We start from the raw sequence: 16,285 nt of genomic DNA on the forward strand, positions 1-16,285 counted from the left end.
TCCAACACTTTGGCTCCAATCATATGCTATCCATTCCAAGCCCAATTTTGCTCCAAAATGCTCCAAAATGCATTTTTTTGCTTCCTTAGCCATATGAACCTAAAAACACACGAAAATGGCTTAAACTACTAAAACAACTATGAATTAACAACATAGATGCACAAAAACAAGCTAAGTAAGTCGCCTAAATATGCTCCTATCAAACTCCCCCACACTTATCTTTTGCTAGTCCTCGAGCAAAACAGAATAAAAACAAATAAACAAAACGACACTAAACACGTAAAACACAACCTACACCTTCCAACAATCGTTTCAGGGATTTCCAATGCACATGACAAGTTAAAAATTATTATTCCCACAGAATTTAGCCATCTTTACCCTTAAGTACATTCTTAATCATAGTCACCACATACTAGTTCACAATTAAGCATTTAAAACCATGTTTTGAATGTAGTAACATGCCTTAGAGAATTTGCTCAATTCCTTACAAGATATGCACTCAATTTTCACTCAGATTTTCTAACTACACACCCTAATCTAGTCATATGTGAGAAGATTGATGTAAACATGAAAACGAACACTCACATATATGTATCACAAAGAACGCAATTTTTGGAGTTAATAAGCATGTTTAGATTATGATCTCAAGAATGGAATGCTACTACTTAGACGCGAGAACCAGTGACACCATATGCTCATACCAAGTTCAAACTCCACAAATTGAAACACATAACACTCAAGATTGAAGTCACGGGTTGTAATGGGGCTTGGGGCGTGTGGATAACAAATAAGGGATATGGAAAACAAAGGTTCTTAAAGAAATAGTGAGCAAGGCAATTGAATCAACTTAGAATTCACTTTTGAATGAAAACTCAACTTTGGAACAAAAAGGGAGACAATTTAGGGCCAGAATTGGTGTTTTGAGCCCTTACTTCAATCACTCATTCTTTCATTTTTTTTCAAGCTCTTTTTTCTTTCTTTCTTTTCTTTTCTGTTTTTCTTTTCTTTTGAAACTCAAAACATACTTAAGAACAAGCATTCCTTCTCCCACACTCATTTTCTTGCATAATGTAACTCAAAAGGAATTCATTTAAGTCATGCTCACTATCTTCTAAGAACAAAGGTGTGGATTGTCCTAAACTAGGCTAGGTGAGGATAATGTGGGTTGACAAAGAATAAAGGTTAAACAAAGCTCAACGGGGGTAAAACTTACAACATATACGAAATATGGGAAGTGAGGTTATTTGGCTATGGTGGCAATTACACAACTTCATCTTGAATATGTTATGTAAATCAATAACATGCTTTGAATGAAATGGGCATGAGTTCTAGCATTTGGAACTATATGATGAAACGCCTTCTAAGTAGTAACCAAGCAAAGAATAATGAGATCATGCAACAACTTTAGAAAACAAGAAATCACAGATTATACTCTCCAAAGAACGTTATAGGCTCAAGTCTCTCAGGGTTGTAGCGTTTGTTTGAGTTCCTTCCTTCAAGCATGTTACATAACTAATTTTTTTTTCTTTTATGATTGCATGTGAAGTCATACATTATAACCATAACCAAGCATATACCAAGAGTAAATCAAACTTTTCTCCATGTTTATAACTCTTTTCAACAGTCATGCAATTAGAAACCAAATCCTTATCATTGTGTTGGAAGGTGACCTACGACACAAAAACGACTCAAAACACTCTTTTTAGGCTTTTCAAAACATGTTTTTCAAATTTTTATGTGATTTTCGAATTTTTAAGTCAAAACACACTAAACACACTTAAAAACAGCAAGAAACAACATTTGAAGTTATGGTGGATAAAACCCTACGAATTTGCATCAAAACACTTTAGTAACTCCCCCACACTTAAAACAAACATTGTCCTCAATGTTAAAAACCACACTAAACACAAACAAACATATAAACAGCAATTAAACATACTAAACATGGCAGAATGTATCTAACAAAGAGAAGAGTTTAGAGGTGCAAATCTGGTTATGGAGTGTTCGTTCCATCTTCTCCTTGGTGATTGCAGTGAGGCTTGGATCTTTGTGATTCCACAGGCTTACTCTTGAACTGCGCTACTCCCATCGTTGATTTTCCTTTGTGCTACTCTTGAACTGGGCAGCAGGCTTCCTTTGGTCTCCCCCGAAGGTCTGAGCTTCCTCCTCTTATCTGTTTCTTTGTTCAATCTCTCCAATTCGTATTGAAGAGGGTTAGAGGATAGCTCAGCAAAGCTAGGTAAGCAACCAGGGAATAGAGTCCAGATAGACTCCAAGTGCCGGCTGATTGCTTCTTTCACTTTGCCATGCAAGTAATATCAAGGACAAAGGAAAAGACAGGGAAAGGGCATGATATGAGATACCTTTGCTTTTGCCCTTGATGATATAAGATACCTTTGCTTTTGAAGAAGCGGTGAATGAATCAGCACATGTATTTGTGGTGCTGTTTCCTCCTGGGTCATCTGTACTCCAGGCATCTGGTATCATCTTTGGGGAAGAAGAAAGAATGGAGTATTTCAAAAGGCTTTGCTGGGAGTGCGCCCTCAGAGGTGAGGAAGAGTTGGGCATTTTCTTCAGTTCTGTCTTGCCATAAAAGATGAAGGTCGACATATATAGGGAATTCAATAGCAAGTGATGATACTGTTCTTTTACCGTTGTCGACAACCATTTTGATCCCGCAAATTCGGCTTTTTGGAATAGTGACGACTCCTCGATCTTTGAAAACGCCTCTTCGATAAAGCTCCACGCGTTTTCTGAAAAGCAGATAAAGCGTCGCCGAACTTTGCGCTTGTCGGCTAAAGACGTGTAGTTGCGATGATGGCCTCCACGTGTTGAACGCGTTTTCTGAAAAGCCGAGGAAGCGTCGCCGAACTTTACGCATGAACTTCCGGCTTTTTGAATCGGTGGACGCGTTTCCTTGGCTTTTTATAGAGCTATCGATCACCGCCAACTTACACACTCTGAAGATTTCCCATTCTTGAAACTCGTCTCCGGCCCTTTGAAAATCTACTCCGTCCACCCCTTCTCTTTTAACTTCGTGAACAATGGCTAGCTCATCCAACCCATCGAACCTTTGCTTAGATTTGAGTCTAAGCAGTGATCCGGTCGCGTCTCGTCAGGGTAAGGTATGGTGCCCGTCTTTCTTATCTTCCCATGGCCCTCTTACAGATGAGGACTCTGTGATGACGGATCCCACAACGGCTACGATAGTGGCTCGGAACCTCCTCACTCCCAAAGACAGTCAGCTGCTTTCAGGACGGTCCGATGAGTTGGCCGTTCAAGAATCCCTGGCTCTGAGTGTTCATTGTGCTGGCTCTGTGTCCAACATGGGCCAACGCCTTCTTGCTCGCTCCCGTCAGGTTGAATCCTTGATGGCAGAGGTGGAGAGTCTTAAACAGGAGATCAAACAACTTAAGTACAAGAACCGAAGTTTGCACGTGCTTGCCAACAATTATTCAACAGGCATGAAGAGGAAGCTTGATGAGCTTGATGACCGTCAACGGTTTGCAGCTTTTTTCCAGAGGCACCTCTTTCCTGGGTCATCCAGCGTTCCACCAAGGTTTGGGGCCTTGAATGATCTATCTCCGATGCCTCCTGCTCCGATGCCTCTTGCTCCGATGCCTCCTGCTCCGATGCCTCCTGCTCCGATGCCTCTTGCTCCGATGCCTCCTGCTCCGATGCCTCCTGCTCCGATGCCTCTTGCTCCGAGAGTGTTGCCACGTAGTGGGGCCTCACGTACACAACCTTTGTAAAGGCTCCATCTTTCTGCCATGTTTAGACACAATTGTAATTTATCAAAAAAAAATCAATGAACAAGCAAAAGTTTTATTTACTGTATTGGGTTGCCTCCCAAGTAGCGCTTGCTTTAACGTCGTACAGCCGGACGAAGAACCCAATCACTCCAGGATATGTTCACGAATATGATGAGAACTCCGAGTTATGAACTAGTACCTAAAACAAGAAACAAAACAAATTTAAGAATCTAGAAAAATAAAAACAAACGAAAATAAAACAATCCAAGGGATTAGCAAAGTTGCTAATCCCCGGCAACGGCGCCAAAATTTGATGCGAGAATTATACGCGCACAAATTAAACCCTCTTTTCGTCAATTGTAGTAAGTATGTAAGTAGGGATCATTCTGGACCGGGGATTAGGAGGGATTGTTAATCACTTGGATTTGACTTAAAAACGTAAAAACACAATATAAAACACTATTTAATGCTCAAAGAATGCAAAACTAAAAATAAGAAAGATTAAGAATAAGACTTCAACGAAATAGGGGGGAGATTGGATTTGGACGAATTTAAACTAAAAATGGAAACTTGGAAATAAAACAAATTGTAAATATGGATTTGACGGAAATGAATGGATGGGAAGCTAGCTAAAGGGTTCATCTCCACATATGTTATACTTGCATACAAAACGATGTCTAATTGCTTTTCAATAAACCATGAATTCTCAACGCCCCGGGTTAATTAGGTCCGCTTAAATTAACCGTCAAGTTTTCCTTAAGTTAATAATTGGATGATTGCATACGACAATCCAAAGCATTCCTCACAAGTTCCCTACATGAATTGCATAATAGAGATACAAGCAAGAATCATTAAGCATCATGAAAACTATAAGTGTTGACGAGGCATTCGTTACTATGATTGCATGAAACTTATGCCAAGAATATGTTTAACACGATTGTTTATAAGCAACCTCCACTACTTGTGAATATAAGTTCATAACTATTACGTGAAACTCACTTATATTCTAGCGTCAAATTCATGCATGAAAATTAAGCGTTCATTCTTAATAAACATACATAAATAGGTTATCAATCAAACAGTTAAACAAATTGAATTCACAACTTATGAAACGTAATTAAAAGTAATCAAATCATATTACAAACATAAACATAGTTTCGAATCACCCCCTAGCTAAAGGGGGTTTATTTCCTCATACGTACAAAACAAAGAGAATTGAAATTAAACATTGAAATCAAAGAAACGCCTAAACATTCCAACAACTCAATCTTGAATTGTATGAACGTTTAGGCCCTCTTATCTTCCTCTTTATTGTAGCATAAGGTCTAGGGATAGTTGGTTGGGGGGATGGAAGTGTTGGGAAATTATGGAAATGGATGAGGAGTGGTGGAAATGGAAGATGGTTTTTGGATTCTAAGGGAGAGAAACTCACGGCTAGGGAAGTGTTTGTGGTGTGTTGTGTTGTGAATGAGATGAGATGATTCTTGAATGAATGAATGCAAGGGTATTTATAGGAGGAGTGGAGATGTATATGGCTATTTGTTTAAGGTGTTTGTGGTTGCAATGATGAAGAATTGCATGTGGAAATAAAAGGGAAAATGTGGTGAAATGATGAAGTAGGAAGGTGGAAATGCATGTGAGATGTTGGAAAGGAAATGGGAATATGAGTAGGCCATGGCATGGGAGTTGTTTTGTTGGTGTAAATGTGCCATGGTTGCAATGATGAAGAATAAAGGGTGCATGTGGGGTGGAATTGAATGAATGCAAAATGAATGAATAATGAAATGAGTTAAAGAGGGAGAATGTGGTGAAATGATGAAGTAGGAAGGTGGAAATGCATGTGACTTGTTTGTGGAATAAAGAATGAATGGTGGAATGATGAAGAGTTGCATAAAGAATGCATGTAGGGTTAGCTAGGTTGGCTTTGTTTGGGTGCATGTGTGTTAATGGTGGTTTTGCATGTGAATTGATGGATTGTTTTTGATGGAATGGATGGTTCTTTGCATGGCTTTTGAAGTGATTGTGGGCTTTGGAATTGGAAGGAAATGCATGGCCTTGGGGTTGGTTTAAGAGAGAATGGGCTAGGCCCTTTGTTTTATGTCCAAAATGAATACAAGGCCTTCAAATTCGTCCAACACTTTGGCTCCAATCATATGCTATCCATTCCAAGCCCAATTTTGCTCCAAAATGCTCCAAAATGCATCTTTTTGCTTCCTTAGCCATATGAACCTAAAAACACACGAAAATGGCTTAAACTACTAAAACAACTATGAATTAACAACATAGATGCACGAAAACAAGCTAAGTAAGTCGCCTAAATATGCTCCTATCAGCTTACCCTAAAAAGCAATTGCAACTTGCTCTTTGGCAGGAAATTATAAACTTAAACCCTCATAATATGCCCTGGTGTCTTATAGGTGACTTTAATAACATCATTATCATGTCTGAGAAAGTTGGGGGGGGGGGGGGGGAACTAAAGTGTGAATGGTGACATGTCTAATTTTATTAACTTCTTAAATCATGGTTGCTCCACCCTGGATTCAAGTTATTTGTTAAAGATGTTTGGCACTGCCATACCACCGTTTGTGGTAAGGATCAGTTTACTAGTTGTGCAGGTACCTTTAAATACTTGGTTAGTAAATAGAAAAGGGAAGCTTTTGTTAACATTTATGAGCGGATATTATAGAACCTTGCATCCTTTGAGTCAATGTTTGCCTTCTTTAATTATAGATGAAGAAATTTGATCAGTTGTTAATGATATTGCAGCATTTGAAGGCCCTTAGTTTGGATAGACTTTAGTGTTGGTTTCTTCCATGATATTGGGAAGGACCTAAATATTTCATTACTTCAATGTCATCTATGTAATTTGCTTAATCTTGAGAAATGAGCCATTTGCTTAATCTTGGGACATGCACAAAAATGAGCCATTTGCTTAATCTTAGGACTTTTAGGATATGCTTAGTACATGCTCAAAGGATGCACAGAACATTTCCAAAGCATGCACAATACATGCTCAAGACATGCACAGTATATGCTCAAGGGATGCACAGAACATGCTCAAGGGATGCACAGAACATGCTCACTGCATGCTCAACACAAAATATGCACACTGCATACTAAAATTACTAATATTACTAAAATTATGATAACATTTACATGGCAAGACAAACACCACTCCACTAAGTACTAAAATTACGATTACATTTAAGCAAATAAACCGCAAAGTGTACGATACTTAAAGAAACCAAATTGTTTGGTTATAACAAGAAAAACTAGTCAAATAAAAGTTGTCCGCATATGACTTCGTAGAAGCGCACTACCTTATATGAACTCTATTGCAAGCTTTAGTCTAAAAAACCCCATGTCTTCGGAATGACATTGTTGATGGCCAAGCCGGTGGATGAGTTAGTCGGCAAATTTAAGCAAGAAAACTCTGCAATCCGCCCTACCACATAACAATAAGTGCACGTTACAACACACTCGATATTTAAAATGAAGTTAAAGACAAGTAAAAAAAAACGTATTTGTTATCTTACTGACCGTATTTGATTCATGATCAATGCTAAACAGTTTATCCATTGTTTTCTGGGTTAGGCTTAAATTAGGTCGTGCCTTGTCGAATCCTGTCACCTTCAGAAGACTAGGAATTACAAAACAGAGATACGGAAGTTGTTTCTTCATTTTTGCCCACTTGACCTCGAGAAATGTGAATCATAAATCACGATGGTGCAACGTACAAGATGGACATAAGCCAATAACCAGTTGTCGCCGTTCACATGACATGGGATGAATACTTTGTCGATATCTTCCCATGCACGCGTGTGTGGCTTCACACCTGCATGCCTAACGCGACATTGACCAAGTGCCTCGAAGGCATAAAAATCAAAGTTTCTTTCGCCTTTGCCTTAACATTTGTTTTAGCGTTCTCAAAATCCACAGCTTCTTTTTTCATTTTTTCCTACACCGATGCATTGCAACAAAATTAAAAAATTTCTCACAAAAAACCAAAAACAAAGGACATGTCTACCTATTTGTAAATGACAAAGAATTCATATTAGGAACATAAGTAAATAGAATTGAGGGTAAGAATATGAACATAAAACTTTCCCAGAAAAAATAGTACACCGTTGTCCACCGTTCCCCAAAAATTTTAGGATGCTCTAACGATCACTTCCTTAGAAGGTAAAGGCCAACGTTGATGTATTGAATCCAAGGTCAAATGTATTGTAGACAATATTAAACACTTATAATCACTTATAAAGTGGTAAACAGAAAGTAGTTACAAATTCAGAAAAAATACTTGCGTTGTTGTGCAGAGTACCCTTCGAATAGATGAGTATGGCAAAAGAATCCCAACCCACAATAGCCAATTTGCATAAGTCGATTATATCGTTGGTACAAAAAAAAAAAAAACCCACAAGTTGTTATTCCAATTTGGACAGTTGTTGAATATTCAATTGTTTGAAATACCACCGAAAGTGGACGTACCTTTGCGAATGCGCCCAGTTTGTCATTGATGAAAACCTCCAAATCATGCTTGGGGATAATCCGCAGGGGATCTGGGCAACTCCAACATCCTCAGCTCGACTATCGGAAATTTATCTTTTTTTTTTTTTTTTAGCCTTGGAGAGGGGTGAAATGGTGCACAAGCTGCATTCCTTTGCGCTTCCGTCGCATCCCTCATTGAGAAACAACTCGAAATCAGATGGACTGGCAGTTTTGTTCACCTCGACGCCTTTCTCATTTTGGCCATTATGCTTGCTAACCTCCATGTCGTTGTTTCCCTCTCAAAGATACATAACTTGGCCTTCTCCCAAGTCACCTTCCAATTTAAACTCCAATATATGCATGAGTGATTGGGCGACATCCTTTGCGTCATAGGCCGAAACTGTGTTGAGCAAGACGACATCAAAAGTCAGAAAAGTGACATCTCATGTCGATACGACTGTGTCATTTCCCGCAAAGGGACTTTTGTTCGACAGTAGAGGTGTGAGGTTGAGCAAACGATGCGGTAAGATCTTTGTAACCCATGTCATGGTCTTGTGGATGGGTAGAGGATTTTTTCCAACTTGGTATCCTCAGAGACTTTTTCCGCATCATATGCTATTCTTACCGACTTATCAGGGCTCAAGGTCTTCTAAAACGATTGGCTGGCTACGTCGACTTGTAGACCGTTAGCCTCGGCAGCCAAGGCCCCCTGGCACCCTGCGCGGCCTTTAGTTCCTCCAAAATCATCCTCAACTGGAGCTTCATTAACTGTGCAAACTTATCAAACTCTCTTCTTGGAATAAACTCATAATCCTACGTATGAAAAACAGTGATTTCATCAATTACCCCTGAAAGTGATATCCATTCACAGAAATAGTAAAACAATGTGTCTAACTTCAAACTATAATGTACGAATTTATGTACGAACCGCTAAATTAGAAGTTGATGGCAACACTCGCTCCCTTTGGTGTCCTATCTTCATGTTCCTTTTGCCTTTCGATAAAAGAGTCACCTTGAAGTCATGATCAACATTGGCAAAACCTGTATATTCACGCTTTAGTGTTACTTTCATAGAAGGCTTAACTTCATCAAACATGCTACTTCAGTAAGGGCTTTTTTCTTTTTCTTTTTTTTTCCCTTGGTAGGAGTAATGGGCTGGACGATAAGCTGCATTCGACAAAATTGGTGTTGCATAAGTTAGTATGATCAATTTTATTTAAAGTGCAGTAAGTTTATTAAAATTGGAAGAACTTGCTGTGGGATGATATGAAAATAACACGTGCCGTTTGTTGAGCAAGTTCACCCCTCTTCAGCTTCTCATATGACATATTTACATTGGTGTCCACACGGCAAATTCGAGGCAATAACACAGGGTTCTCCATCAACACCCTCGAGTTCTTTTTGTCTTTAGGTACGACAAAGTTTCAAACAACTAAATCTACAAAATTGAAAGTTATAATGTAAATAAATTGCAGCGGAAACAAATGTAAAGTATGTTAAACTTATAACAAAAAGGGAAAAAGAAATTACCTAGAATGCATACAAAAATCCCTTCAGGTTATAGGAATCCTGGATACCAGCCCCCGATTTCTCTACTTTTTTTCTTTTAGAATGTTGTATTGGTTAAAGCAGCAGTGGTCATGATTGACATCAACAATTGGAAGGACGCCGCACCCCAATGATAGGTCACCTCATTTTTCTTCATTGTCTACCAACTCAAGCAGATGGTAGTCAATGGATGAGTCATTTTCCTTCCCCAAAACAATAAAGTGGACGAAGTACAGTAGGCCCAGCTTGTATAACTCGTCTTCATTTTGGCACTCGTTGAATTAGCCTTCCAATTGTTTTGGATGAAGTACAGTAGGCCCAGCTTGTACAAATCGTCATCATTTTGGCATTCGTTGAATTATTCCTCCAATTGTTTTAGGGTTATCTTCTTCTTTACCCTGAAATACATCTTTCTAATACGACATTCATTATCCTTTTGTTTGGGGGGGAATTCTCCGAACTTTAGTCTGTTGATCAAATAAAATTCGGAACTTTTGAAAGTCGTGACATCTTCCTTAAACATGAAGGATAATCATCGATCACAATATCCTTAATAGCCTTAAGGATAACATAGTGGTTAAGCTGGTCAAACCAGTCAATGCAGTCCACGTCAACCAAATGGCCAAAACAAGAATCCTCGAATTTCTTGAGTTGATCTTTTGAAAATTAGCCTTTTATATTACACAGACACCCTGAGGTGTATGATAACACGAGAGATAGTAGCAAGAAATAACTCATCCGACGGGCACACAAGTTCTGACAAAGGAGACGATTTGACTTTCGACCTGCAAGATTTTCAGCAGAGCCTTTGAATCCAACAATGACAAACATAAGTCTTATACGCACATGAAATTAATAACATAAACATGCACACATGATATGCATAGTATATGCACATTATATGCTCAAATTCAACCCATTCATGAACCAAATTCAAGCAAGTATGCCTAACATCTACACATGCACAAAATATGTACCAATTCATGAACCAAATTCAATCAATTAATTTCCAGCAATATCAAAAGCACATGCACAAAATATGTACACAGTATGCATAAATGAAGATTGAACAAACCATGAAAAAAATTAAATTCAAAACACATGCAATTCCATAACCCTAAAGTTAATCCGTTAATTTTCCTCAAATTAATTGTACAAAATAGTCAATCGCAGCCAAAACCCTAAGGGGGCGTTTGTTTGCCTTCACTAAGTGGGACTCGACTAGACTAAATTAAGTGTTTGTGTAATCCTGTGTTTGATTCCCGTGGGGACTAACTTTAGTAGGACAAAGTGGGACTCATATGGACTAACGAGTTTGCTAAAGGGTCTTAGTGAGACCCCCCAAAATTGGACGAACTACTAAGACCAATCAGCTCCGCTTTGTCTCTCCCCATTTCGCCTCTTCCATCTCCTTCTTCCTCACTTGCTCAACCATTTTCAAAACCATATAGCGGAATCTAAAACCTATAATTCAACCCAGAATTCGAAACCCATTTTCAAAAATCCAACCTAGAATTTGAAACAAAAAACAAACAAAAAAAATTATAAAATCACTACGTTTGAAACCCAATCGTTCCATGAGTTGCACATCAATCGTTCCAGTACCACTAGAATCCAAATCGCTCATGGGTTCTGCTAATTGTGTGACTTGTTCATTTGCTTGGCTGTGAGAGAGGGAGCTTTTGTCGACGACGAGTGGGATGAGCACTAATACCTCTACACTAAGAAGGAGAAAGAGGAAGTGAAGGTGTGAGAGAAAGTGAAGAGGGCGAGTTATGTTGTCTGCAAAGTCATGAGAGAAAGGGAAATGGGAAGCAATTGTACTAAGAGAGAAAAAGGGAAGTAGCTGCTTCCAGAGCAATCCATTATCTTCTAAAAAATAATGGCAGAAGATATTTTCTAATATAATATTTAATTTATTATTTTAATAATTTAAAATATAAAAAAAATAGCGTGGGTCTTGAAAAAAAAAATTTAATCTGTAGTTTAGTTTGGCACTAAACCAAACACTTCACTATTCTTGTCCTACTAAGTCCAAGACAAGCCAGTCCAGCTTAGTCTTTGAAGCTAGTGTAGTCCAAGATAATCCGATGCAACAAACGCATCTTAAATTTCCAAACTAGGAAAAGCTAAGTTCAAATAATGAAAATTCAATTCAAAATATATATTCTTTTTTTATCTTGCCATTACTATTGTTTGAATCCATAGATACCAAACTCGCCTTGGCCATGAAACTTATAAAAAAAAAAAGACTGTAAAGTTGGCGTTGGTCGGAAAATTGGACAAGATTTGGGTCACACCGTTTGACTGTTAGAGTTGTTCGAGCTGGGGGTTGGGCAAGAGAGATTTTTAGACAAAGAGTAAATGCTAGAAAATGGGTCGAAAAATTGGACAAGGATTTCAAATCTTGTCGTCGGTTGGAAAATCGGTTATGCTTTTCAGGTAAGGGGTTCGTCGAGTTGGGGGGTTGTGGTTTTCAAACAAGAACAGAGTAAATGCTGACTGGGTTGGATGAAATAACCCATTTATATTGGAGGGCAATTTGATCATTTCAAGTTTTAAGAAAATCCTATTCCTGTCATATTGTTATGCATGTCGTGTGCCAGCTGTACATATCCCAAAAATCGAATTTCGGACCTAAGATTAAGGAAATGGCCCATTTGTGTTATTTTCCATTTTGTTTTTTTATTACCATCCTATATCATATTGGGGATCACACTAGAAAAGTGAGGGTTTCTGTGGAATTATATTTTAGTTCATAATTGTCTTGATTTTTTTTTTCCTATCAGGAGGTTGATTTCATTTTATTCTAAAAGGAGATTCAGATTTCTTTCAATTACGTTTTTTTTTATTATTTTTTAATTTTTTGATCTTTAACCCTTTCCATTAGAAATGGCCGGATGATTTTGAAGGCCCCTAAAGCTGACATTCAAAAACCCAGCAGATACCCGCACCAAGCCCAAACCTGAGCCCAATCGAAAGTATAATTCTTCATCGCTTCTGACCCAACTAAACTAAAGTTTTCAAGTCCAAATATTCGCAGATACAGTTTCTTTGAAGCGCGAAAAAGAATAAAAAATCACAAAATAATCTGGGTTTCTGATTCTGAAACTGAAAAACCCTCTTCTTCTAGGGGGCGTTTGTTGCGCCGGACTATCTCGGACTGGATTAGCTTCAAGGACTAAGCTGGACTGGCTTAGACTAGACTAAACTGGACTAACTTAGTGAAGCTTTTGGTGCAGTATTGGACTAAGAAGCTGGATAATAACAAATTCTAATATTATTTTATTTAATATATAAATTATTAATATTTTATTATGATCTTATCTTTTTCTCCATCTTTTCCTACCATTTCCGTCCCACTCTTTTCCTCTTCTCTCATCGTCCCACCCTTTCCCTCTTTTTTTCCTCTCAGACCTCTCAATTCATGTCTCTTTCTCATTCCTGATCAAACTCCTTATTGATTCCAGTCTCTATTTCTCTGTCCTCCCTCCCTCTCTAGCTTTGCGTTGTTCGAACGTAACCTCACGGCTCCAATTTTCCCGACGAGTTGCAAGTTTCCCGATGTGTTTTTTGGCCAACCCTCATTAAATTGGATGAAGTTAGCACCGCCAAAAAATTCATCACCATCCCTGGACCGAGATCTTAGCTTTGCATGCTCGAATCTGTCATGGATTTGAAGAAGCCCAGCAAGCCAAGACTTCCAGGCCATTTTCCGGCCACATTCGACCACATTTTGGCCTCAATTCAAGTAAAATCGTAATCTTGTCACTCCCAGCTTCAATTTGGTATATTTTATATGAAAGTTGGTTGTGAAATGGATCTGAAAGAGAGTCGAAAAATTAATGATTGATCTAGGTGATCGGAGATGACGAAGAGTCTATCGGGAGTGGTCGTTGAGCATGACAAGGACGAGAAATAGAGGACAGTCTTAGCTAGTCCCATGGTTATTGGGGGTCTCACTAAGACCTCTTAGTGAAGGGTTTTGTCCATACTAGTCCCCTTTAGTCTCATTAATGTTAGTCCCAGTATGGAACAAACACAGTATTGGACTAATAGCTAGTCCAGTCCAGTCCAGTCCGACTTAGTGAGGGCAAACAAACGCCCCGTTTTAAGTTCACCCTCTCTGAGCTTCGAAGCTCCGTCAATGGCAAGCACTAAGCCCGTCGACGCCTCCCTCTGGTGGGACTACTCTTTCTCTCTCTTACTCACCGAGCTCGAAAATGCCTCTCTGTCGTCCGACCTCCCTCCCATTCTGGTAAACCCCCATCTCTCTCTCTCTCTCTCTCTCTCTCTCTCTATATATATATATATATATGAATAAAAATGTATGAAAATTTATGAACTTGATTGGTATTTTGCTAAGGTAAACACATTGAAGGACAATCATGCATGGTTCGTGGACACAGTGTCTTGCTTCAAGCCGCCCAATGAGAATTCGGGGGAGGCCTTGAATTCACAGCAAGTGAAAATTGGGTCTCATCAGTTGAATCTAAAGCCTGAATTGAAGATAAAGCTTTGAAAATCAGCTCCTATTTGGTGAGTTTGTACTGCTGCTTTTATGCCACTTGTACTTCTAAAATGTGTGTGCATCTGGTGTATATATATACATACATTTTGGATTTTCAAATCAACTAAAATTCCGAATTTGAACTTTGTCCTAGTGTAAAAGTTTTTGTTTTTGGCATTCAGGCTCTGCGAGAACTTTGATTTCGTTTTGGAGTCTCAATTACTGACTTGTAGAACTAATCAAGCAGTTTTAGGAATAATGAAATCGGTTATAATGGGACTTTTTTCTGAGCTTGGAATGATCCACATGCAAAATTTCAACAACTGGGTGCTGCTTGGCTGATTTAATTACATGTTCTCATGTTGTTGGAAGCAGATAGATAATGATATTCTGTATAACATAATGAAGGTCATTGATTCTCCATTTGCTACGAAACTTATTTTGTTGTTTGTCTCAATGTCTGGATGAGGTGCAATCGTACATTCTTGTTGAAAGGTCTCTTGAGAACAAAGATGTAGCTCTTGACTCTATACTGCACGAGTATTTTCATGCGGTTAGTATCTCTCTCATTGCCTGGCTGATATGAGTGTTGGATGCTATAATGGTTCCTATGTTCTAAGTACTTGGTGTAAGGGTTGGATGAGCACAGTGTAAACGAAATTTTTTGCTGCTTACATAAATCAGACATTTTTTTACCACAAAAGGGAAAGAAAAAAGAAGAGGGACATTTATAGCTAGTGGTCTGTCACACTTAATTTGTTTCTGTTTTCCCCCTTCTCTTCCCTCATGCAGGTGATTATTCACTATTACGTTGAACGCCAGTGCCTGCTGAAGTGCATGAGGAGTATTCTCACACATGCTTGTAAGTCAATCATCAATCCCACCCTCCATTTAAACTTTCTATGGCATCGTGGATACATTTTAGAGCTGAACTTCAACAAATGTTTGAGAATTGGTCATTAATACAGTGTCTTTTGGAAGCGTCTCTGGCGAAGCTAATGCTATTAAGGAGGAAGTACTAAAGTTGATTTCTGACGGAATGGAGGTGAAGCTGATAAATGTGCTGCAAGTCCTTTTCTACTCCGATCACCCTGAACAATTGGTATGCATAAATCCCAATTCAAGAATGGACTTTGTTGGATTTTGAGTCTTCTAAACTAGATGGAAAATATGATATTACCCCTTAAGTTTATAAATCCCTACTCCCTAGTGGAGCAATTAGGTTGTTTTCCCCGCTTCAGGCGCCCTTTTGATCTTTTCGTTTTTATGGGATGTGCTATGCCAAATTATGAAGTTCATTGACGTAGAAATTACATCTTACTGCATGGTTGACCATCTTTGGCTGCAATGTCAGTAGTGGGGGATAGGACACAATGGACAAAGTAACTCTTTGGTATTTTATTATTTACTAGGTTTTCATATTGTTATTTGAGATAGTGTGTTGAAGGAGGTTATGTTAAGTAAAACTGAGGTTGTAGTGACCTAATTGGACTGTGGGAGTCATTGCTATGACAACAGTTGGGAGAAGTTCAAAGCCAGTTATTAACATCTATCAAGTCTCTGCTCGCATGTGATGCTGTAGCCTAAGAAACATGTATTTGGGTGGGGAACATCTATTTAGTTGTCCCTGTCTTACATTCATGCGAGGCTGTAGGACAGAGAGGTGAAACAAATTTTAGCTTCAACAAGTTGGACAATCCTATCATACTTGACAATCTTAAGTTACCTATTTATATTTGAAATTACGTTGATGCCCATGTACAAATACGCGTCTCGACATATGTGTACACGTCTACATGCGCATTTTTTGGGATTGAATAATTATGTATTTGTTACAAAACCTGATGTTATCTTGTCTGGTTGCTTTATTAGGATATTGACCTTTTCACTTTGTGGGCTGAGGAGACACTAATTGAAGACAATTTGGTTTTGGACATTCTTTTCCTTGCTTATTATGAGTCATTTTGTACTTTTAATGGTGAAAGGT

The 16,285-nt window shown here is 38.5% G+C and overlaps 1 long non-coding RNA gene across 1 annotated transcript; it reads left to right on the plus strand.

Annotated features, from left to right (window-relative positions):
* The first annotated feature begins 14,755 nt into the window (after nt 1-14,755).
* Nucleotides 14,756-16,191, plus strand: LOC125468074. Its single transcript, XR_007254348.1, has 4 exons — nt 14,756-14,851; nt 15,091-15,160; nt 15,280-15,400; nt 16,171-16,191. It is a non-coding gene; the product is annotated as an uncharacterized LOC125468074 (long non-coding RNA).
* The last annotated feature ends 94 nt before the right edge of the window (nt 16,192-16,285 follow it).

The sequence above is a fragment of a genome, unplaced genomic scaffold, assembly GCF_019419815.1.
Source record: "Pyrus x bretschneideri cultivar Hongxiangsu unplaced genomic scaffold, Pyrus_bretschneideri_v1 Contig7, whole genome shotgun sequence".
NCBI lineage: Eukaryota > Viridiplantae > Streptophyta > Magnoliopsida > Rosales > Rosaceae > Pyrus > Pyrus x bretschneideri.